This window comes from Sinohyriopsis cumingii, chromosome 9, assembly GCF_028554795.1.
Source record: "Sinohyriopsis cumingii isolate HCF-2022 chromosome 9, ASM2855479v2, whole genome shotgun sequence".
Classification (NCBI taxonomy): domain Eukaryota; kingdom Metazoa; phylum Mollusca; class Bivalvia; order Unionida; family Unionidae; genus Sinohyriopsis; species Sinohyriopsis cumingii.
In genome coordinates, this window is record NC_142969.1 from 44,686,030 (window position 1) to 44,710,515 (window position 24,486).

General features: G+C 35.9%; 10 non-coding genes across 10 annotated transcripts; all 10 read left to right on the forward strand.

Annotated features, from left to right (window-relative positions):
• The first annotated feature begins 4,083 nt into the window (after positions 1 to 4,083).
• Positions 4,084 to 4,155, forward strand: Trnag-ucc (transfer RNA glycine (anticodon UCC)). The gene has a single exon. It is a non-coding gene; the product is annotated as a tRNA-Gly (tRNA).
• Positions 4,156 to 5,310: 1,155 nt separating this feature from the next.
• Trnag-ucc (transfer RNA glycine (anticodon UCC)) lies at positions 5,311 to 5,382 on the forward strand. Its single transcript has one exon. It is a non-coding gene; the product is annotated as a tRNA-Gly (tRNA).
• Positions 5,383 to 8,663: 3,281 nt separating this feature from the next.
• Trnag-ucc (transfer RNA glycine (anticodon UCC)) lies at positions 8,664 to 8,735 on the forward strand. Its single transcript has one exon. It is a non-coding gene; the product is annotated as a tRNA-Gly (tRNA).
• Positions 8,736 to 9,890: 1,155 nt separating this feature from the next.
• Trnag-ucc (transfer RNA glycine (anticodon UCC)) lies at positions 9,891 to 9,962 on the forward strand. Its single transcript has one exon. It is a non-coding gene; the product is annotated as a tRNA-Gly (tRNA).
• Positions 9,963 to 13,242: 3,280 nt separating this feature from the next.
• Positions 13,243 to 13,314, forward strand: Trnag-ucc (transfer RNA glycine (anticodon UCC)). The gene has a single exon. It is a non-coding gene; the product is annotated as a tRNA-Gly (tRNA).
• Positions 13,315 to 14,469: 1,155 nt separating this feature from the next.
• Trnag-ucc (transfer RNA glycine (anticodon UCC)) lies at positions 14,470 to 14,541 on the forward strand. The gene has a single exon. It is a non-coding gene; the product is annotated as a tRNA-Gly (tRNA).
• A 3,280-nt stretch (positions 14,542 to 17,821) lies between these two features.
• Trnag-ucc (transfer RNA glycine (anticodon UCC)) lies at positions 17,822 to 17,893 on the forward strand. The gene has a single exon. It is a non-coding gene; the product is annotated as a tRNA-Gly (tRNA).
• Positions 17,894 to 19,048: 1,155 nt separating this feature from the next.
• Trnag-ucc (transfer RNA glycine (anticodon UCC)) lies at positions 19,049 to 19,120 on the forward strand. The gene has a single exon. It is a non-coding gene; the product is annotated as a tRNA-Gly (tRNA).
• Positions 19,121 to 22,400: 3,280 nt separating this feature from the next.
• Trnag-ucc (transfer RNA glycine (anticodon UCC)) lies at positions 22,401 to 22,472 on the forward strand. The gene has a single exon. It is a non-coding gene; the product is annotated as a tRNA-Gly (tRNA).
• A 1,155-nt stretch (positions 22,473 to 23,627) lies between these two features.
• On the forward strand, positions 23,628 to 23,699 carry Trnag-ucc (transfer RNA glycine (anticodon UCC)). The gene has a single exon. It is a non-coding gene; the product is annotated as a tRNA-Gly (tRNA).
• Positions 23,700 to 24,486: the final 787 nt, after the last annotated feature.

Sequence of the window (24,486 nt, forward strand, 5' to 3'; positions counted from 1 at the left end):
TTTGGATTACAGAATAATGCACAATCGAATATTTACAAAAGAGAGACTAAAATACTATGGCAAAATTGATAATGACTTATGTCCAGTGTGCCAGTTGGAAACAGAGGATTTATTTCACATGTTTTTGAAATGTCCTGAATTAAGCTCTTTTAAGAATTATATTGTATATATAGTTGAGATTCTTTTTAAAGACTGTAGAGTTGGTGTTCTCAATAGCACTTCTTTTGAACAAATGCTCATGATAGGATATAACAAAGAAACAAAATCAGTAAATAGTTATTTTTTGAACTACATTCTGAGCATTGCTCGATTGTGCATTTACAAAAGAAGAAACATTATGTCGTTATTAGGGAAACAAATAGACATCGAAAGATTGTTCCAATATTTGACTAGAAAATATATATTCTATGCGTATCAACATTACAAAGACAAAAATCAGACTTTGATAACGAAATATTTTGTTAAAGATAATCCTTTAATGATAATGGAAGAGGATAAACTGTTTATTACATTGTAGAATCATTGTTTTGTACTATAGCATTACAAAATATAATTTCAGAATCATTGTTCTGTAATATAGCTTAACAAAATACTTTTGTAGAATCATTGTTTTGTAATATAGCATTACAAAATACTATTGTAGAACCATTATTTTGTAATATAGAATTACAAACTCCTATGTAAATACTGACTGTATACTTTTAACATATATACTGTACAAAACGTTTTTTAAATAAAGAAAGAAAAAAAAAAGCATGGTTGCCTTCCAAGCAGCCGATCCGGGTTCGATTCCCGGCTGACGCATGTCATTTTTTAATAACGAGCATAAAAGAGAACATATCAGCGTCTTTGTTTTATTTCTCTTTTGGATATCTAGCAACCCTCAGTCACAAGTTTCAATACTTCTCTTCACTGTGCATGATTTTGATTTCATATGTAGGACGGCCATAAGCATTGCACTAATTCCGAAGACAGGCACGATAGCTTAGTTGGTAGAGTATCCGATTCGTTATCCAAGGGTGACCGGTTCGATATTCACTCAGGCCACCTTCGGGACGGCGGTCATGTAACCAACAACTGTCAGATGATGATCATATATTTTAACACTTGTTGCTTTATCTGCCTCAATTGCTTTCACTTTTACATCTCTTTTCGAAACACGTCTTTATATATTCTTTCTTTCTTCTGATTTCTATGTTCCTTCTTCATAATGTGTCTTAGTCCTTTACAGTAATTACCATATATTCGAGAATAATTTTCACATATTTTGACACATATGTGAAAAGCTTTCCTCATATTTCATGCACATACGCTTTGGTTTACTTTCTTTTCCTAAAGTAAATGCATCGATTCGTTCTCCTATTAATTAATGTTGTATTTTTTGTATTTCGTCTTTACATAACATTCACGAAACTGTCCGTAGTGAAGGGCCAAACACCACACCCTCCGAACTTCCCAGTGGTCTAAAGCGCTCACCGTTACGGATCACTGCCATCTCACCTCTGTCGGCATGCTTTCGAGTCTCGGGTTCGGCCAATGTTGGGATGAGAGGAAGCTTGCCGGTAGGTTCTCGTGGGTCGGTGGTTCTTTCCAGGGCTTTCCTGGATTCTTCCTCCACCATTTATACTGGCCGCCATGTATAGCCTATCTTGTGCTGAAAATGGCGTCAAACTTTGCAACAACAACGTCAGTAGTGAATACAACGAGACAGTCTATCTAACATGGATGTCTCTTACACATCATAGACAAGCATTATGCATGACATGTCCCCTAAGTGATGGCAATTCCAAGCAGTCGATCCGGGTTCGATTCCTGGCTGAAACATCGCTTTTTGTCACTGCCCTACTTAAAGCGACCATATCTCCTGCTGGAGATTTTTGAGCAACCCTCGGTCACAAGATTCAATACTTTTCTTCGCTGTGCATCATTATTTTTTGCATATGTATGACGTTCATAAATCTTCCGCTAATTGCAAAGATGGCCGCGATGCTTAGTTGGAAGAGCTTCTGATTCGGTATCAAAAAGGGTACCGGGTTGGATGTTTACTCAGGCAAGCTCCGAACGGCGGCCTCTCTGGAAACTAATTACCTCGTGTTATATCCAAACAACTTTCACTTTCTTCGCCATAGTAAAGACAATAATATTTTGAAAATGACATTACAGAAAATATTTCCTAACATAGGTCAATGGGAACAAACCCAAGGAAAAACAAATACATGTGTTTCCGTCCGGCTGACCGTCCATGTTTTTCTTTGCCGATCAATGAACTTTTTCCCCTGGGCAAAATAAGAAAACTAATTTTGGAAACTGATTGACGCATCTATTTCAGCCGGTTTTGCCCAGTCCTTGAAGCGTTTATATACATAAATAGATAGTTCATTATAATATATGTCATGTCAAAAGAAAACAATCTACCGACTCTACTTTTAAAATCAGTTGAATAGGAAATCTATACATTTTTATAGCTATATATTAAAAACTCAAGTTAATAACTAAACAAAATGTTTGCTTATATTTTTATTTGAATGTTGTCTTTGCTCTCATTTTGTATGAGAAACAAAACATTCCAAATCAAAATTATGCTTCGTCAAATTAGTCCAAAAGAAAGAACAATTGCAAACCGGCTAAATCACAATGAATTTCAACTTTTCAGTCTCGCACGTAAATCACACTGTCTAAATCCTGACAGCTCGCCGCAGGACTTACAAAATAACCACATCTCTTCATTGATAGGCATGCCTTTTTGAAAAATTAAAAGCCTAATGCGATACATTGATCAGGAGTCTGCTAATCATAAAGCCATGTAATATCAAATCCAACAAATAATTTTTGCATCAACCAACCTACCCAACTTTAAATTAATTCAGTTAGTCAACTGTCAGTGCCATTTTTTTTAGAGAATCAATCACTTGACTAACCAGAGAACTTTTTTCATAAAGAGTCCACATATTTATTGGAACAAGCAAGAGAATCGATGCCGTTCTGCCACCTGTTGTCCTTTTTCAGCAACCATGTATATGGTTTGTTGATGCTACGTTTGCAGATAGAAAAAAGAAAATAATACCCATGTTCATGTCATTGAAGTATTTTACTCTGAATCCAGTACAGATATTCACAAGACAACTAAAATGTGTTTTACATATCAATAGACCTATAACGATGACTACACGATGTTTTTAAGACTGCTTGTAATGAGATGGAGTTATTTAATACAAATGGAGACGAAAAGAAATGGATGTATCTCATGTCTTCATTTCATTTCTCCGTATTAAAAGAGTCATTAATTTATTACTATGTTTAGACACGCATTATGAGAATAGCGACCATCATTTTAAGAGATATCTTGTTGGTCCAGGTAGATGGGCTACGCAACAAGCATTATCAAATGACACAACAACAACAAAAATTTGTTATCATGCGATGGAGATCAAGTACAATTTTTTGTCATAAGAATGTCAGTGTTAAATGGAATATTGACACAAACACCTACTTAAATATTCTCAGAAGCAGCCATATAATCCCACATGTATTCATCTATTTTCAAATAATTATCAAAAAGAATTATCAAAAGATTATACGAAATTGAAGATTTTGTCTCTTGAGCTGTCGATTTGATAATGAATTCTTGATGAATGGACCATAATCTTTCATTGAATTTACTAAACATTTAATACACACTGCACTGTCCAACTGCCATGAACCAAAAACCGTATAGGATCCTAATTATACATGTTTACGTATCTTGCCTGAGGTCCCTCTGTTAATGGTAATGTCCTCGCTTTTCCATCTCTTTTCAAAGCGATGGTTTGTATCTTTCTTTTTTTCTATTTTTTTTCTGTTTCAGTTCTCCCGATTGGTATTGTATACAATTTCTTCTAGCAAAACAAACAACACTATGAATAAAGGAATAAAATAATCCAGATGTGTCACACACTGAAGACATTCTAACATCTATAAATTCAAACTGAAACAAATAACACCAGATAATTTGCGAATATTGTTACTTCACTGATCTCTCACACAGGAATGATTAACGTTATGCATGACCTATTACCTAAGTGACGAGAATAGAGTATCATCAGCGCGTCGGTGGTGTAAAGGTTAGCATGGTTGCCTTCCAAGCAGCCGATCCGGGTTCGATTCCCGGCTGACGCATGTCATTTTGTCAATACCGAGTTTAAAAGCGAACATATCAGCGTCTTTGTTTTTCTTCTCTTTCGGATATTTAGCAACCCTCAGTCACAAGTTTCAATACTTCTCTTCACTGTGCATGATTTTGTTTTCATATGTAGGACGTTCATAAACCTTCCACTAATTCCGAAGACAGCCTCGATAACTTAGTTGATAGAGTTTCTGATTCGGTATCAAAGCGTGTTATTTAATACAAATGGAGATAAAAAGAAATGGATGTATCTCATCTCTTCATTTCCTTTCTCCGTATTAAAAGAATTATTATTTCAGTACTGTTAGACACGCATTACGAAAATAGCGAGCATCATTTTAAGACATTTCGTGTTGATCCAGGTAGATGGGCTACGCAAAAAGCATCATATCACACACAAAACCAAAATTTTGTTATAATGTTATGGAGTCTAGTATAATCTTTTTGGGCATTAGAATGTCAATGTTAAATGAAATATTGACGCAAATATCTACTTAAATATTATCAGAAGCAGCCATATAATCCCACATGTTTTCATCTACTTTCAAATAATTATCAAAAATAATTGTCAAAAGATTTTACAAAATTTAAGATTTTGTCTCTTGAGCTGTCAAATTTTATAATGAATTATGGATGCCTGGACCATAACCTTTCAATGAATTTATTAAACATTTAATACAAAATGCACTGTCAACCTGCCATTAACCATTAACCTTATAGGATCCAAACGATACATGTTTATATTTCTTGCTTGAGGTTCTCCTGTTGCTAGTAATGTCCTCACTTTTCCATCTCTTTTCAAAGCGATTGTTTGTATCTTTCTTTTTCTCTATGTCTTCCTAGTTCAGATCTCCCGATTGGTATGGTATACAATTTCTTCTAGCAAACAAAACAGCACTATGAATAAAGAAATAAAATAATCCAGACGGATCACACAATGAAGACACTCTAACATCTATATATTAAAACTGACACAAATAACATCAAATATTTTTGCGAATATTTTTATTTGACTGTTCTCTTTGAGAATATTTGCAAGGGAAAGATAAATGGATCAATCCAAACTATGCCACGTTGAATTAGTCACGGTAATGACAAACATTATACATGACCTGTCACCTAAGTGACGAGAATAGAGTATAACCAGCGCGTCGGTGGTGTAAAGGTTAGCATGGTTGCCTTCCAAGCAGCCGATCCGGGTTCGATTCCCGGCTGACGCATGTCATTTTGTTAATAACGAGCATAAAAGAGAACATATCAGCGTCTTTGTTTTATTTCTCTTTTGGATATCTAGCAACCCTCAATCACAAGTTTCAATACTTCTCTTCACTGTGCATGATTTTGATTTAATATGTAGGACGGCCATAAGCATTGCACTAATTCCGAAGACAGGCACGATAGCTTAGTTGGTAGAGTATCCGATTCGTTATCCAAGGGTGACCGGTTCGATATTCACTCAGGCCACCTTCGGGACGGCGGTCATGTAACCAACAACTGTCAGATGATGATCATATATTTTAACACTTGTTGCTTTATCTGCCTCAATTGCTTTCACTTTTACATCTCTTTTCGAAACACGTCTTTATATATTCTTTCTTTCTTCTGATTTCTATGTTCCTTCTTCATAATGTGTCTTAGTCCTTTACAGTAATTACCATATATTCGAGAATAATTTTCACATATTTTGACACATATGTGAAAAGCTTTCCTCATATTTCATGCACATACGCTTTGGTTTACTTTCTTTTCCTAAAGTAAATGCATCGATTCGTTCTCCTATTAATTAATGTTGTATTTTTTGTATTTCGTCTTTACATAACATTCACGAAACTGTCCGTAGTGAAGGGCCAAACACCACACCCTCCGAACTTCCCAGTGGTCTAAAGCGCTCACCGTTACGGATCACTGCCATCTCACCTCTGTCGGCATGCTTTCGAGTCTCGGGTTCGGCCAATGTTGGGATGAGAGGAAGCTTGCCGGTAGGTTCTCGTGGGTCGGTGGTTCTTTCCAGGGCTTTCCTGGATTCTTCCTCCACCATTTATACTGGCCGCCATGTATAGCCTATCTTGTGCTGAAAATGGCGTCAAAATTTGCAACAACAACGTCAGTAGTGAATACAACGAGACAGTCTATCTAACATGGATGTCTCTTACACATCACAGACAAGCATTATGCATGACATGTCCCCTAAGTGATGGCAATTCCAAGCAGTCGATCCGGGTTCGATTCCTGGCTGAAACATCGCTTTTTGTCACTGCCCTACTTAAAGCGACCATATCTCCTGCTGGAGATTTTTGAGCAACCCTCGGTCACAAGATTCAATACTTTTCTTCGCTGTGCATCATTATTTTTTGCATATGTATGACGTTCATAAATCTTCCGCTAATTGCAAAGATGGCCGCGATGCTTAGTTGGAAGAGCTTCTGATTCGGTATCAAAAAGGGTACCGGGTTGGATGTTTACTCAGGCAAGCTCCGAACGGCGGCCTCTCTGGAAACTAATTACCTCGTGTTATATCCAAACAACTTTCACTTTCTTCGCCATAGTAAAGACAATAATATTTTGAAAATGACATTACAGAAAATATTTCCTAACATAGGTCAATGGGAACAAACCCAAGGAAAAACAAATACATGTGTTTCCGTCCGGCTGACCGTCCATGTTTTTCTTTGCCGATCAATGAACTTTTTCCCCTGGGCAAAATAAGAAAACTAATTTTGGAAACTGATTGACGCATCTATTTCAGCCGGTTTTGCCCAGTCCTTGAAGCGTTTATATACATAAATAGATAGTTCATTATAATATATGTCATGTCAAAAGAAAACAATCTACCGACTCTACTTTTAAAATCAGTTGAATAGGAAATCTATACATTTTTATAGCTATATATTAAAAACTCAAGTTAATAACTAAACAAAATGTTTGCTTATATTTTTATTTGAATGTTGTCTTTGCTCTCATTTTGTATGAGAAACAAAACATTCCAAATCAAAATTATGCTTCGTCAAATTAGTCCAAAAGAAAGAACAATTGCAAACCGGCTAAATCACAATGAATTTCAACTTTTCAGTCTCGCACGTAAATCACACTGTCTAAATCCTGACAGCTCGCCGCAGGACTTACAAAATAACCACATCTCTTCATTGATAGGCATGCCTTTTTGAAAAATTAAAAGCCTAATGCGATACATTGATCAGGAGTCTGCTAATCATAAAGCCATGTAATATCAAATCCAACAAATAATTTTTGCATCAACCAACCTATCCAACTTTAAATTAATTCAGTTAGTCAACTGTCAGTGCCATTTTTTTTAGAGAATCAATCACTTGACTAACCAGAGAACTTTTTTCATAAAGAGTCCACATATTTATTGGAACAAGCAAGAGAATCGATGCCGTTCTGCCACCTGTTGTCCTTTTTCAGCAACCATGTATATGGTTTGTTGATGCTACGTTTGCAGATAGAAAAAAGAAAATAATACCCATGTTCATGTCATTGAAGTATTTTACTCTGAATCCAGTACAGATATTCACAAGACAACTAAAATGTGTTTTACATATCAATAGACCTATAACGATGACTACACGATGTTTTTAAGACTGCTTGTAATGAGATGGAGTTATTTAATACAAATGGAGACGAAAAGAAATGGATGTATCTCATGTCTTCATTTCATTTCTCCGTATTAAAAGAGTCATTAATTTATTACTATGTTTAGACACGCATTATGAGAATAGCGACAATCATTTTAAGAGATATCTTGTTGGTCCAGGTAGATGGGCTACGCAACAAGCATTATCAAATGACACAACAACAACAAAAAATTTGTTATCATGCGATGGAGATCAAGTACAATTTTTTGTCATAAGAATGTCAGTGTTAAATGGAATATTGACACAAACACCTACTTAAATATTCTCAGAAGCAGCCATATAATCCCACATGTATTCATCTATTTTCAAATAATTATCAAAAAGAATTATCAAAAGATTATACGAAATTGAAGATTTTGTCTCTTGAGCTGTCGATTTGATAATGAATTCTTGATGAATGGACCATAATCTTTCATTGAATTTACTAAACATTTAATACACACTGCACTGTCCAACTGCCATGAACCAAAAACCGTATAGGATCCTAATTATACATGTTTACGTATCTTGCCTGAGGTCCCTCTGTTAATGGTAATGTCCTCGCTTTTCCATCTCTTTTCAAAGCGATGGTTTGTATCTTTCTTTTTTTCTATTTTTTTTCTGTTTCAGTTCTCCCGATTGGTATTGTATACAATTTCTTCTAGCAAAACAAACAACACTATGAATAAAGGAATAAAATAATCCAGATGTGTCACACACTGAAGACATTCTAACATCTATAAATTCAAACTGAAACAAATAACACCAGGTAATTTGCGAATATTGTTACTTCACTGATCTCTCACACAGGAATGATTAACGTTATGCATGACCTATTACCTAAGTGACGAGAATAGAGTATCATCAGCGCGTCGGTGGTGTAAAGGTTAGCATGGTTGCCTTCCAAGCAGCCGATCCGGGTTCGATTCCCGGCTGACGCATGTCATTTTGTCAATACCGAGTTTAAAAGCGAACATATCAGCGTCTTTGTTTTTCTTCTCTTTCGGATATTTAGCAACCCTCAGTCACAAGTTTCAATACTTCTCTTCACTGTGCATGATTTTGTTTTCATATGTAGGACGTTCATAAACCTTCCACTAATTCCGAAGACAGCCTCGATAACTTAGTTGATAGAGTTTCTGATTCGGTATCAAAGCGTGTTATTTAATACAAATGGAGATAAAAAGAAATGGATGTATCTCATCTCTTCATTTCCTTTCTCCGTATTAAAAGAATTATTATTTCAGTACTGTTAGACACGCATTACGAAAATAGCGAGCATCATTTTAAGACATTTCGTGTTGATCCAGGTAGATGGGCTACGCAAAAAGCATCATATCACACACAAAACCAAAATTTTGTTATAATGTTATGGAGTCTAGTATAATCTTTTTGGGCATTAGAATGTCAATGTTAAATGAAATATTGACGCAAATATCTACTTAAATATTATCAGAAGCAGCCATATAATCCCACATGTTTTCATCTACTTTCAAATAATTATCAAAAATAATTGTCAAAAGATTTTACAAAATTTAAGATTTTGTCTCTTGAGCTGTCAAATTTTATAATGAATTATGGATGCCTGGACCATAACCTTTCAATGAATTTATTAAACATTTAATACAAAATGCACTGTCAACCTGCCATTAACCATTAACCTTATAGGATCCAAACGATACATGTTTATATTTCTTGCTTGAGGTTCTCCTGTTGCTAGTAATGTCCTCACTTTTCCATCTCTTTTCAAAGCGATTGTTTGTATCTTTCTTTTTCTCTATGTCTTCCTAGTTCAGATCTCCCGATTGGTATGGTATACAATTTCTTCTAGCAAACAAAACAGCACTATGAATAAAGAAATAAAATAATCCAGACGGATCACACAATGAAGACACTCTAACATCTATATATTAAAACTGACACAAATAACATCAAATATTTTTGCGAATATTTTTATTTGACTGTTCTCTTTGAGAATATTTGCAAGGGAAAGATAAATGGATCAATCCAAACTATGCCACGTTGAATTAGTCACGGTAATGACAAACATTATACATGACCTGTCACCTAAGTGACGAGAATAGAGTATAACCAGCGCGTCGGTGGTGTAAAGGTTAGCATGGTTGCCTTCCAAGCAGCCGATCCGGGTTCGATTCCCGGCTGACGCATGTCATTTTGTTAATAACGAGCATAAAAGAGAACATATCAGCGTCTTTGTTTTATTTCTCTTTTGGATATCTAGCAACCCTCAATCACAAGTTTCAATACTTCTCTTCACTGTGCATGATTTTGATTTAATATGTAGGACGGCCATAAGCATTGCACTAATTCCGAAGACAGGCACGAAAGCTTAGTTGGTAGAGTATCCGATTCGTTATCCAAGGGTGACCGGTTCGATATTCACTCAGGCCACCTTCGGGACGGCGGTCATGTAACCAACAACTGTCAGATGATGATCATATATTTTAACACTTGTTGCTTTATCTGCCTCAATTGCTTTCACTTTTACATCTCTTTTCGAAACACGTCTTTATATATTCTTTCTTTCTTCTGATTTCTATGTTCCTTCTTCATAATGTGTCTTAGTCCTTTACAGTAATTACCATATATTCGAGAATAATTTTCACATATTTTGACACATATGTGAAAAGCTTTCCTCATATTTCATGCACATACGCTTTGGTTTACTTTCTTTTCCTAAAGTAAATGCATCGATTCGTTCTCCTATTAATTAATGTTGTATTTTTTGTATTTCGTCTTTACATAACATTCACGAAACTGTCCGTAGTGAAGGGCCAAACACCACACCCTCCGAACTTCCCAGTGGTCTAAAGCGCTCACCGTTACGGATCACTGCCATCTCACCTCTGTCGGCATGGTTTCGAGTCTCGGGTTCGGCCAATGTTGGGATGAGGGGAAGCTTGCCGGTAGGTTCTCGTGGGTCGGTGGTTCTTTCCAGGGCTTTCCTGGATTCTTCCTCCACCATTTATACTGGCCGCCATGTATAGCCTATCTTGTGCTGAAAATGGCGTCAAAATTTGCAACAACAACGTCAGTAGTGAATACAACGAGACAGTCTATCTAACATGGATGTCTCTTACACATCACAGACAAGCATTATGCATGACATGTCCCCTAAGTGATGGCAATTCCAAGCAGTCGATCCGGGTTCGATTCCTGGCTGAAACATCGCTTTTTGTCACTGCCCTACTTAAAGCGACCATATCTCCTGCTGGAGATTTTTGAGCAACCCTCGGTCACAAGATTCAATACTTTTCTTCGCTGTGCATCATTATTTTTTGCATATGTATGACGTTCATAAATCTTCCGCTAATTCCAAAGATGGCCGCGATGCTTAGTTGGAAGAGCTTCTGATTCGGTATCAAAAAGGGTACCGGGTTGGATGTTTACTCAGGCAAGCTCCGAACGGCGGCCTCTCTGGAAACTAATTACCTCGTGTTATATCCAAACAACTTTCACTTTCTTCGCCATAGTAAAGACAATAATATTTTGAAAATGACATTACAGAAAATATTTCCTAACATAGGTCAATGGGAACAAACCCAAGGAAAAACAAATACATGTGTTTCCGTCCGGCTGACCGTCCATGTTTTTCTTTGCCGATCAATGAACTTTTTCCCCTGGGCAAAATAAGAAAACTAATTTTGGAAACTGATTGACGCATCTATTTCAGCCGGTTTTGCCCAGTCCTTGAAGCGTTTATATACATAAATAGATAGTTCATTATAATATATGTCATGTCAAAAGAAAACAATCTACCGACTCTACTTTTAAAATCAGTTGAATAGGAAATCTATACATTTTTATAGCTATATATTAAAAACTCAAGTTAATAACTAAACAAAATGTTTGCTTATATTTTTATTTGAATGTTGTCTTTGCTCTCATTTTGTATGAGAAACAAAACATTCCAAATCAAAATTATGCTTCGTCAAATTAGTCCAAAAGAAAGAACAATTGCAAACCGGCTAAATCACAATGAATTTCAACTTTTCAGTCTCGCACGTAAATCACACTGTCTAAATCCTGACAGCTCGCCGCAGGACTTACAAAATAACCACATCTCTTCATTGATAGGCATGCCTTTTTGAAAAATTAAAAGCCTAATGCGATACATTGATCAGGAGTCTGCTAATCATAAAGCCATGTAATATCAAATCCAACAAATAATTTTTGCATCAACCAACCTACCCAACTTTAAATTAATTCAGTTAGTCAACTGTCAGTGCCATTTTTTTTAGAGAATCAATCACTTGACTAACCAGAGAACTTTTTTCATAAAGAGTCCACATATTTATTGGAACAAGCAAGAGAATCGATGCCGTTCTGCCACCTGTTGTCCTTTTTCAGCAACCATGTATATGGTTTGTTGATGCTACGTTTGCAGATAGAAAAAAGAAAATAATACCCATGTTCATGTCATTGAAGTATTTTACTCTGAATCCAGTACAGATATTCACAAGACAACTAAAATGTGTTTTACATATCAATAGACCTATAACGATGACTACACGATGTTTTTAAGACTGCTTGTAATGAGATGGAGTTATTTAATACAAATGGAGACGAAAAGAAATGGATGTATCTCATGTCTTCATTTCATTTCTCCGTATTAAAAGAGTCATTAATTTATTACTATGTTTAGACACGCATTATGAGAATAGCGACCATCATTTTAAGAGATATCTTGTTGGTCCAGGTAGATGGGCTACGCAACAAGCATTATCAAATGACACAACAACAACAAAAATTTGTTATCATGCGATGGAGATCAAGTACAATTTTTTGTCATAAGAATGTCAGTGTTAAATGGAATATTGACACAAACACCTACTTAAATATTCTCAGAAGCAGCCATATAATCCCACATGTATTCATCTATTTTCAAATAATTATCAAAAAGAATTATCAAAAGATTATACGAAATTGAAGATTTTGTCTCTTGAGCTGTCGATTTGATAATGAATTCTTGATGAATGGACCATAATCTTTCATTGAATTTACTAAACATTTAATACACACTGCACTGTCCAACTGCCATGAACCAAAAACCGTATAGGATCCTAATTATACATGTTTACGTATCTTGCCTGAGGTCCCTCTGTTAATGGTAATGTCCTCGCTTTTCCATCTCTTTTCAAAGCGATGGTTTGTATCTTTCTTTTTTTCTATTTTTTTTCTGTTTCAGTTCTCCCGATTGGTATTGTATACAATTTCTTCTAGCAAAACAAACAACACTATGAATAAAGGAATAAAATAATCCAGATGTGTCACACACTGAAGACATTCTAACATCTATAAATTCAAACTGAAACAAATAACACCAGATAATTTGCGAATATTGTTACTTCACTGATCTCTCACACAGGAATGATTAACGTTATGCATGACCTATTACCTAAGTGACGAGAATAGAGTATCATCAGCGCGTCGGTGGTGTAAAGGTTAGCATGGTTGCCTTCCAAGCAGCCGATCCGGGTTCGATTCCCGGCTGACGCATGTCATTTTGTCAATACCGAGTTTAAAAGCGAACATATCAGCGTCTTTGTTTTTCTTCTCTTTCGGATATTTAGCAACCCTCAGTCACAAGTTTCAATACTTCTCTTCACTGTGCATGATTTTGTTTTCATATGTAGGACGTTCATAAACCTTCCACTAATTCCGAAGACAGCCTCGATAACTTAGTTGATAGAGTTTCTGATTCGGTATCAAAGCGTGTTATTTAATACAAATGGAGATAAAAAGAAATGGATGTATCTCATGTCTTCATTTCCTTTCTCCGTATTAAAAGAATTATTATTTCAGTACTGTTAGACACGCATTACGAAAATAGCGAGCATCATTTTAAGACATTTCGTGTTGATCCAGGTAGATGGGCTACGCAAAAAGCATCATATCACACACAAAACCAAAATTTTGTTATAATGTTATGGAGTCTAGTATAATCTTTTTGGGCATTAGAATGTCAATGTTAAATGAAATATTGACGCAAATATCTACTTAAATATTATCAGAAGCAGCCATATAATCCCACATGTTTTCATCTACTTTCAAATAATTATCAAAAATAATTATCAAAAGATTTTACAAAATTTAAGATTTTGTCTCTTGAGCTGTCAAATTTTATAATGAATTATGGATGCCTGGACCATAACCTTTCAATGAATTTATTAAACATTTAATACAAAATGCACTGTCAACCTGCCATTAACCATTAACCTTATAGGATCCAAACGATACATGTTTATATTTCTTGCTTGAGGTTCTCCTGTTGCTAGTAATGTCCTCACTTTTCCATCTCTTTTCAAAGCGATTGTTTGTATCTTTCTTTTTCTCTATGTCTTCCTAGTTCAGATCTCCCGATTGGTATGGTATACAATTTCTTCTAGCAAACAAAACAGCACTATGAATAAAGAAATAAAATAATCCAGACGGATCACACAATGAAGACACTCTAACATCTATATATTAAAACTGACACAAATAACATCAAATATTTTTGCGAATATTTTTATTTGACTGTTCTCTTTGAGAATATTTGCAAGGGAAAGATAAATGGATCAATCCAAACTATGCCACGTTGAATTAGTCACGGTAATGACAAACATTATACATGACCTGTCACCTAAGTGACGAGAATAGAGTATAACCAGCGCGTCGGTGGTGTAAAGGTTAGCATGGTTGCCTTCCAAGCAGCCGATCCGGGTTCGATTCCCGGCTGACGCATGTCATTTTGTTAATAACGAGCATAAAAGAGAACATATCAGCGTCTTTGTTTTATTTCTCTTTTGGATATCTAGCAACCCTCAATCACAAGTTTCAATACTTCTCTTCACTGTGCATGATTTTGATTTAATATGTAGGACGGCCATAAGCATTGCACTAATTCCGAAGACAGGCACGATAGCTTAGTTGGTAGAGTATCCGATTCGTTATCCAAGGGTGACCGGTTCGATATTCACTCAGGCCACCTTCGGGACGGCGGTCATGTAACCAACAACTGTCAGATGATGATCATATATTTTAACACTTGTTGCTTTATCTGCCTCAATTGCTTTCACTTTTACATCTCTTTTCGAAACACGTCTTTATATATTCTTTCTTTCTTCTGATTTCTATGTTCCTTCTTCATAATGTGTCTTAGTCCTTTACAGTAATTACCATATATTCGAGAATAATTTTCACATATTTTGACACATATGTGAAAAGCTTTCCTCATATTTCATGCACATACGCTTTGGTTTACTTTCTTTTCCTAAAGTAAATGCATCGATTCGTTCTCCTATTAATTAATGTTGTATTTTTTGTATTTCGTCTTTACATAACATTCACGAAACTGTCCGTAGTGAAGGGCCAAACACCACACCCTCCGAACTTCCCAGTGGTCTAAAGCGCTCACCGTTACGGATCACTGCCATCTCACCTCTGTCGGCATGGTTTCGAGTCTCGGGTTCGGCCAATGTTGGGATGAGGGGAAGCTTGCCGGTAGGTTCTCGTGGGTCGGTGGTTCTTTCCAGGGCTTTCCTGGATTCTTCCTCCACCATTTATACTGGCCGCCATGTATAGCCTATCTTGTGCTGAAAATGGCGTCAAAATTTGCAACAACAACGTCAGTAGTGAATACAACGAGACAGTCTATCTAACATGGATGTCTCTTACACATCACAGACAAGCATTATGCATGACATGTCCCCTAAGTGATGGCAATTCCAAGCAGTCGATCCGGGTTCGATTCCTGGCTGAAACATCGCTTTTTGTCACTGCCCTACTTAAAGCGACCATATCTCCTGCTGGAGATTTTTGAGCAACCCTCGGTCACAAGATTCAATACTTTTCTTCGCTGTGCATCATTATTTTTTGCATATGTATGACGTTCATAAATCTTCCGCTAATTCCAAAGATGGCCGCGATGCTTAGTTGGAAGAGCTTCTGATTCGGTATCAAAAAGGGTACCGGGTTGGATGTTTACTCAGGCAAGCTCCGAACGGCGGCCTCTCTGGAAACTAATTACCTCGTGTTATATCCAAACAACTTTCACTTTCTTCGCCATAGTAAAGACAATAATATTTTGAAAATGACATTACAGAAAATATTTCCTAACATAGGTCAATGGGAACAAACCCAAGGAAAAACAAATACATGTGTTTCCGTCCGGCTGACCGTCCATGTTTTTCTTTGCCGATCAATGAACTTTTTCCCCTGGGCAAAATAAGAAAACTAATTTTGGAAACTGATTGACGCATCTATTTCAGCCGGTTTTGCCCAGTCCTTGAAGCGTTTATATACATAAATAGATAGTTCATTATAATATATGTCATGTCAAAAGAAAACAATCTACCGACTCTACTTTTAAAATCAGTTGAATAGGAAATCTATACATTTTTATAGCTATATATTAAAAACTCAAGTTAATAACTAAACAAAATGTTTGCTTATATTTTTATTTGAATGTTGTCTTTGCTCTCATTTTGTATGAGAAACAAAACATTCCAAATCAAAATTATGCTTCGTCAAATTAGTCCAAAAGAAAGAACAATTGCAAACCGGCTAAATCACAATGAATTTCAACTTTTCAGTCTCGCACGTAAATCACACTGTCTAAATCCTGACAGCTCGCCGCAGGACTTACAAAATAACCACATCTCTTCATTGATAGGCATGCCTTTTTGAAAAATTAAAAGCCTAATGCGATACATTGATCAGGAGTCTGCTAATCATAAAGCCATGTAATATCAAATCCAACAAATAATTTTTGCATCAACCAACCTACCCAACTTTAAATTAATTCAGTTAGTCCACTGTCAGTGCCATTTTTTTTAGAGAATCAATCACTTGACTAACCAGAGAACTTTTTTCATAAAGAGTCCACATATTTATTGGAACAAGCAAGAGAATCGATGCCGTTCTGCCACCTGTTGTCCTTTTTCAGCAACCATGTATATGGTTTGTTGATGCTACGTTTGCAGATAGAAAAAAGAAAATAATACCCATGTTCATGTCATTGAAGTATTTTACTCTGAATCCAGTACAGATATTCACAAGACAACTAAAATGTGTTTTACATATCAATAGACCTATAACGATGACTACACGATGTTTTTAAGACTGCTTGTAATGAGATGGAGTTATTTAATACAAATGGAGACGAAAAGAAATGGATGTATCTCATGTCTTCATTTCATTTCTCCGTATTAAAAGAGTCATTAATTTATTACTATGTTTAGACACGCATTATGAGAATAGCGACCATCATTTTAAGAGATATCTTGTTGGTCCAGGTAGATGGGCTACGCAACAAGCATTATCAAATGACACAACAACAACAAAAATTTGTTATCATGCGATGGAGATCAAGTACAATTTTTTGTCATAAGAATGTCAGTGTTAAATGGAATATTGACACAAACACCTACTTAAATATTCTCAGAAGCAGCCATATAATCCCACATGTATTCATCTATTTTCAAATAATTATCAAAAAGAATTATCAAAAGATTATACGAAATTGAAGATTTTGTCTCTTGAGCTGTCGATTTGATAATGAATTCTTGATGAATGGACCATAATCTTTCATTGAATTTACTAAACATTTAATACACACTGCACTGTCCAACTGCCATGAACCAAAAACCGTATAGGATCCTAATTATACATGTTTACGTATCTTGCCTGAGGTCCCTCTGTTAATGGTAATGTCCTCGCTTTTCCATCTCTTTTCAAAGCGATGGTTTGTATCTTTCTTTTTTTCTATTTTTTTTCTGTTTCAGTTCTCCCGATTGGTATTGTATACAATTTCTTCTAGCAAAACAAACAACACTATGAATAAAGGAATAAAATAATCCAGATGTGTCACACACTGAAGACATTCTAACATCTATAAATTCAAACTGAAACAAATAACACCAGATAATTTGCGAATATTGTTACTTCACTGATCTCTCACACAGGAATGATTAACGTTATGCATGACCTATTACCTAAGTGACGAGAATAGAGTATCATCAGCGCGTCGGTGGTGTAAAGGTTAGCATGGTTGCCTTCCAAGCAGCCGATCCGGGTTCGATTCCCGGCTGACGCATGTCATTTTGTCAATACCGAGTTTAAAAGCGAACATATCAGCGTCTTTGTTTTTCTTCTCTTTCGGATATTTAGCAACCCTCAGTCACAAGTTTCAATACTTCTCTTCACTGTGCATGATTTTGTTTTCATATGTAGGACGTTCATAAACCTTCCACTAATTCCGAAGACAGCCTCGATAACTTAGTTGATAGAGTTTCTGATTCGGTATCAAAGCGTGTTATTTAATACAAATGGAGATAAAAAGAAATGGATGTATCTCATGTCTTCATTTCCTTTCTCCGTATTAAAAGAATTATTATTTCAGTACTGTTAGACACGCATTACGAAAATAGCGAGCATCATTTTAAGACATTTCGTGTTGATCCAGGTAGATGGGCTACGCAAAAAGCATCATATCACACACAAAACCAAAATTTTGTTATAATGTTATGGAGTCTAGTATAATCTTTTTGGGCATTAGAATGTCAATGTTAAATGAAATATTGACGCAAATATCTACTTAAATATTATCAGAAGCAGCCATATAATCCCACATGTTTTCATCTACTTTCAAATAATTATCAAAAATAATTATCAAAAGATTTTACAAAATTTAAGATTTTGTCTCTTGAGCTGTCAAATTTTATAATGAATTATGGATGCCTGGACCATAACCTTTCAATGAATTTATTAAACATTTAATACAAAATGCACTGTCAACCTGCCATTAACCATTAACCTTATAGGATCCAAACGATACATGTTTATATTTCTTGCTTGAGGTTCTCCTGTTGCTAGTAATGTCCTCACTTTTCCATCTCTTTTCAAAGCGATTGTTTGTATCTTTCTTTTTCTCTATGTCTTCCTAGTTCAGATCTCCCGATTGGTATGGTATACAATTTCTTCTAGCAAACAAAACAGCACTATGAATAAAGAAATAAAATAATCCAGACGGATCACACAATGAAGACACTCTAACATCTATATATTAAAACTGACACAAATAACATCAAATATTTTTGCGAATATTTTTATTTGACTGTTCTCTTTGAGAATATTTGCAAGGGAAAGATAAATGGATCAATCCAAACTATGCCACGTTGAATTAGTCACGGTAATGACAAACATTATACATGACCTGTCACCTAAGTGACGAGAATAGAGTATAACCAGCGCGTCGGTGGTGTAAAGGTTAGCATGGTTGCCTTCCAAGCAGCCGATCCGGGTTCGATTCCCGGCTGACGCATGTCATTTTGTTAATAACGAGCATAAAAGAGAACATATCAGCGTCTTTGTTTTATTTCTCTTTTGGATATCTAGCAACCCTCAATCACAAGTTTCAATACTTCTCTTCACTGTGCATGATTTTGATTTAATATGTAGGACGGCCATAAGCATTGCACTAATTCCGAAGACAGGCACGATAGCTTAGTTGGTAGAGTATCCGATTCGTTATCCAAGGGTGACCGGTTCGATATTCACTCAGGCCACCTTCGGGACGGCGGTCATGTAACCAACAACTGTCAGATGATGATCATATATTTTAACACTTGTTGCTTTATCTGCCTCAATTGCTTTCACTTTTACATCTCTTTTCGAAACACGTCTTTATATATTCTTTCTTTCTTCTGATTTCTATGTTCCTTCTTCATAATGTGTCTTAGTCCTTTACAGTAATTACCATATATTCGAGAATAATTTTCACATATTTTGACACATATGTGAAAAGCTTTCCTCATATTTCATGCACATACGCTTTGGTTTACTTTCTTTTCCTAAAGTAAATGCATCGATTCGTTCTCCTATTAATTAATGTTGTATTTTTTGTATTTCGTCTTTACATAACATTCACGAAACTGTCCGTAGTGAAGGGCCAAACACCACACCCTCCGAACTTCCCAGTGGTCTAAAGCGCTCACCGTTACGGATCACTGCCATCTCACCTCTGTCGGCATGCTTTCGAGTCTCGGGTTCGGCCAATGTTGGGATGAGAGGAAGCTTGCCGGTAGGTTCTCGTGGGTCGGTGGTTCTTTCCAGGGCTTTCCTGGATTCTTCCTCCACCATTTATACTGGCCGCCATGTATAGCCTATCTTGTGCTGAAAATGGCGTCAAAATTTGCAACAACAACGTCAGTAGTGAATACAACGAGACAGTCTATCTAACATGGATGTCTCTTACACATCACAGACAAGCATTATGCATGACATGTCCCCTAAGTGATGGCAATTCCAAGCAGTCGATCCGGGTTCGATTCCTGGCTGAAACATCGCTTTTTGTCACTGCCCTACTTAAAGCGACCATATCTCCTGCTGGAGATTTTTGAGCAACCCTCGGTCACAAGATTCAATACTTTTCTTCGCTGTGCATCATTATTTTTTGCATATGTATGACGTTCATAAATCTTCCGCTAATTCCAAAGATGGCCGCGATGCTTAGTTGGAAGAGCTTCTGATTCGGTATCAAAAAGGGTACCGGGTTGGATGTTTACTCAGGCAAGCTCCGAACGGCGGCCTCTCTGGAAACTAATTACCTCGTGTTATATCCAAACAACTTTCACTTTCTTCGCCATAGTAAAGACAATAATATTTTGAAAATGACATTACAGAAAATATTTCCTAACATAGGTCAATGGGAACAAACCCAAGGAAAAACAAATACATGTGTTTCCGTCCGGCTGACCGTCCATGTTTTTCTTTGCCGATCAATGAACTTTTTCCCCTGGGCAAAATAAGAAAACTAATTTTGGAAACTGATTGACGCATCTATTTCAGCCGGTTTTGCCCAGTCCTTGAAGCGTTTATATACATAAATAGATAGTTCATTATAATATATGTCATGTCAAAAGAAAACAATCTACCGACTCTACTTTTAAAATCAGTTGAATAGGAAATCTATACATTTTTATAGCTATATATTAAAAACTCAAGTTAATAACTAAACAAAATGTTTGCTTATATTTTTATTTGAATGTTGTCTTTGCTCTCATTTTGTATGAGAAACAAAACATTCCAAATCAAAATTATGCTTCGTCAAATTAGTCCAAAAGAAAGAACAATTGCAAACCGGCTAAATCACAATGAATTTCAACTTTTCAGTCTCGCACGTAAATCACACTGTCTAAATCCTGACAGCTCGCCGCAGGACTTACAAAATAACCACATCTCTTCATTGATAGGCATGCCTTTTTGAAAAATTAAAAGCCTAATGCGATACATTGATCAGGAGTCTGCTAATCATAAAGCCATGTAATATCAAATCCAACAAATAATTTTTGCATCAACCAACCTACCCAACTTTAAATTAATTCAGTTAGTCAACTGTCAGTGCCATTTTTTTTAGAGAATCAATCACTTGACTAACCAGAGAACTTTTTTCATAAAGAGTCCACATATTTATTGGAACAAGCAAGAGAATCGATGCCGTTCTGCCACCTGTTGTCCTTTTTCAGCAACCATGTATATGGTTTGTTGATGCTACGTTTGCAGATAGAAAAAAGAAAATAATACCCATGTTCATGTCATTGAAGTATTTTACTCTGAATCCAGTACAGATATTCACAAGACAACTAAAATGTGTTTTACATATCAATAGACCTATAACGATGACTACACGATGTTTTTAAGACTGCTTGTAATGAGATGGAGTTATTTAATACAAATGGAGACGAAAAGAAATGGATGTATCTCATGTCTTCATTTCATTTCTCCGTATTAAAAGAGTCATTAATTTATTACTATGTTTAGACACGCATTATGAGAATAGCGACCATCATTTTAAGAGATATCTTGTTGGTCCAGGTAGATGGGCTACGCAACAAGCATTATCAAATGACACAACAACAACAAAAATTTGTTATCATGCGATGGAGATCAAGTACAATTTTTTGTCATAAGAATGTCAGTGTTAAATGGAATATTGACACAAACACCTACTTAAATATTCTCAGAAGCAGCCATATAATCCCACATGTATTCATCTATTTTCAAATAATTATCAAAAAGAATTATCAAAAGATTATACGAAATTGAAGATTTTGTCTCTTGAGCTGTCGATTTGATAATGAATTCTTGATGAATGGACCATAATCTTTCATTGAATTTACTAAACATTTAATACACACTGCACTGTCCAACTGCCATGAACCAAAAACCGTATAGGATCCTAATTATACATGTTTACGTATCTTGCCTGAGGTCCCTCTGTTAATGGTAATGTCCTCGCTTTTCCATCTCTTTTCAAAGCGATGGTTTGTATCTTTCTTTTTTTCTATTTTTTTTCTGTTTCAGTTCTCCCGATTGGTATTGTATACAATTTCTTCTAGCAAAACAAACAACACTATGAATAAAGGAATAAAATAATCCAGATGTGTCACACACTGAAGACATTCTAACATCTATAAATTCAAACTGAAACAAATAACACCAGATAATTTGCGAATATTGTTACTTCACTGATCTCTCACACAGGAATGATTAACGTTATGCATGACCTATTACCTAAGTGACGAGAATAGAGTATCATCAGCGCGTCGGTGGTGTAAAGGTTAGCATGGTTGCCTTCCAAGCAGCCGATCCGGGTTCGATTCCCGGCTGACGCATGTCATTTTGTCAATACCGAGTTTAAAAGCGAACATATCAGCGTCTTTGTTTTTCTTCTCTTTCGGATATTTAGCAACCCTCAGTCACAAGTTTCAATACTTCTCTTCACTGTGCATGATTTTGTTTTCATATGTAGGACGTTCATAAACCTTCCACTAATTCCGAAGACAGCCTCGATAACTTAGTTGATAGAGTTTCTGATTCGGTATCAAAGCGTGTTATTTAATACAAATGGAGATAAAAAGAAATGGATGTATCTCATGTCTTCATTTCCTTTCTCCGTATTAAAAGAATTATTATTTCAGTACTGTTAGACACGCATTACGAAAATAGCGAGCATCATTTTAAGACATTTCGTGTTGATCCAGGTAGATGGGCTACGCAAAAAGCATCATATCACACACAAAACCAAAATTTTGTTATAATGTTATGGAGTCTAGTATAATCTTTTTGGGCATTAGAATGTCAATGTTAAATGAAATATTGACGCAAATATCTACTTAAATATTATCAGAAGCAGCCATATAATCCCACATGTTTTCATCTACTTTCAAATAATTATCAAAAATAATTATCAAAAGATTTTACAAAATTTAAGATTTTGTCTCTTGAGCTGTCAAATTTTATAATGAATTATGGATGCCTGGACCATAACCTTTCAATGAATTTATTAAACATTTAATACAAAATGCACTGTCAACCTGCCATTAACCATTAACCTTATAGGATCCAAACGATACATGTTTATATTTCTTGCTTGAGGTTCTCCTGTTGCTAGTAATGTCCTCACTTTTCCATCTCTTTTCAAAGCGATTGTTTGTATCTTTCTTTTTCTCTATGTCTTCCTAGTTCAGATCTCCCGATTGGTATGGTATACAATTTCTTCTAGCAAACAAAACAGCACTATGAATAAAGAAATAAAATAATCCAGACGGATCACACAATGAAGACACTCTAACATCTATATATTAAAACTGACACAAATAACATCAAATATTTTTGCGAATATTTTTATTTGACTGTTCTCTTTGAGAATATTTGCAAGGGAAAGATAAATGGATCAATCCAAACTATGCCACGTTGAATTAGTCACGGTAATGACAAACATTATACATGACCTGTCACCTAAGTGACGAGAATAGAGTATAACCAGCGCGTCGGTGGTGTAAAGGTTAGCATGGTTGCCTTCCAAGCAGCCGATCCGGGTTCGATTCCCGGCTGACGCATGTCATTTTGTTAATAACGAGCATAAAAGAGAACATATCAGCGTCTTTGTTTTATTTCTCTTTTGGATATCTAGCAACCCTCAATCACAAGTTTCAATACTTCTCTTCACTGTGCATGATTTTGATTTAATATGTAGGACGGCCATAAGCATTGCACTAATTCCGAAGACAGGCACGATAGCTTAGTTGGTAGAGTATCCGATTCGTTATCCAAGGGTGACCGGTTCGATATTCACTCAGGCCACCTTCGGGACGGCGGTCATGTAACCAACAACTGTCAGATGATGATCATATATTTTAACACTTGTTGCTTTATCTGCCTCAATTGCTTTCACTTTTACATCTCTTTTCGAAACACGTCTTTATATATTCTTTCTTTCTTCTGATTTCTATGTTCCTTCTTCATAATGTGTCTTAGTCCTTTACAGTAATTACCATATATTCGAGAATAATTTTCACATATTTTGACACATATGTGAAAAGCTTTCCTCATATTTCATGCACATACGCTTTGGTTTACTTTCTTTTCCTAAAGTAAATGCATCGATTCGTTCTCCTATTAATTAATGTTGTATTTTTTGTATTTCGTCTTTACATAACATTCACGAAACTGTCCGTAGTGAAGGGCCAAACACCACACCCTCCGAACTTCCCAGTGGTCTAAAGCGCTCACCGTTACGGATCACTGCCATCTCACCTCTGTCGGCATGCTTTCGAGTCTCGGGTTCGGCCAATGTTGGGATGAGAGGAAGCTTGCCGGTAGGTTCTCGTGGGTCGGTGGTTCTTT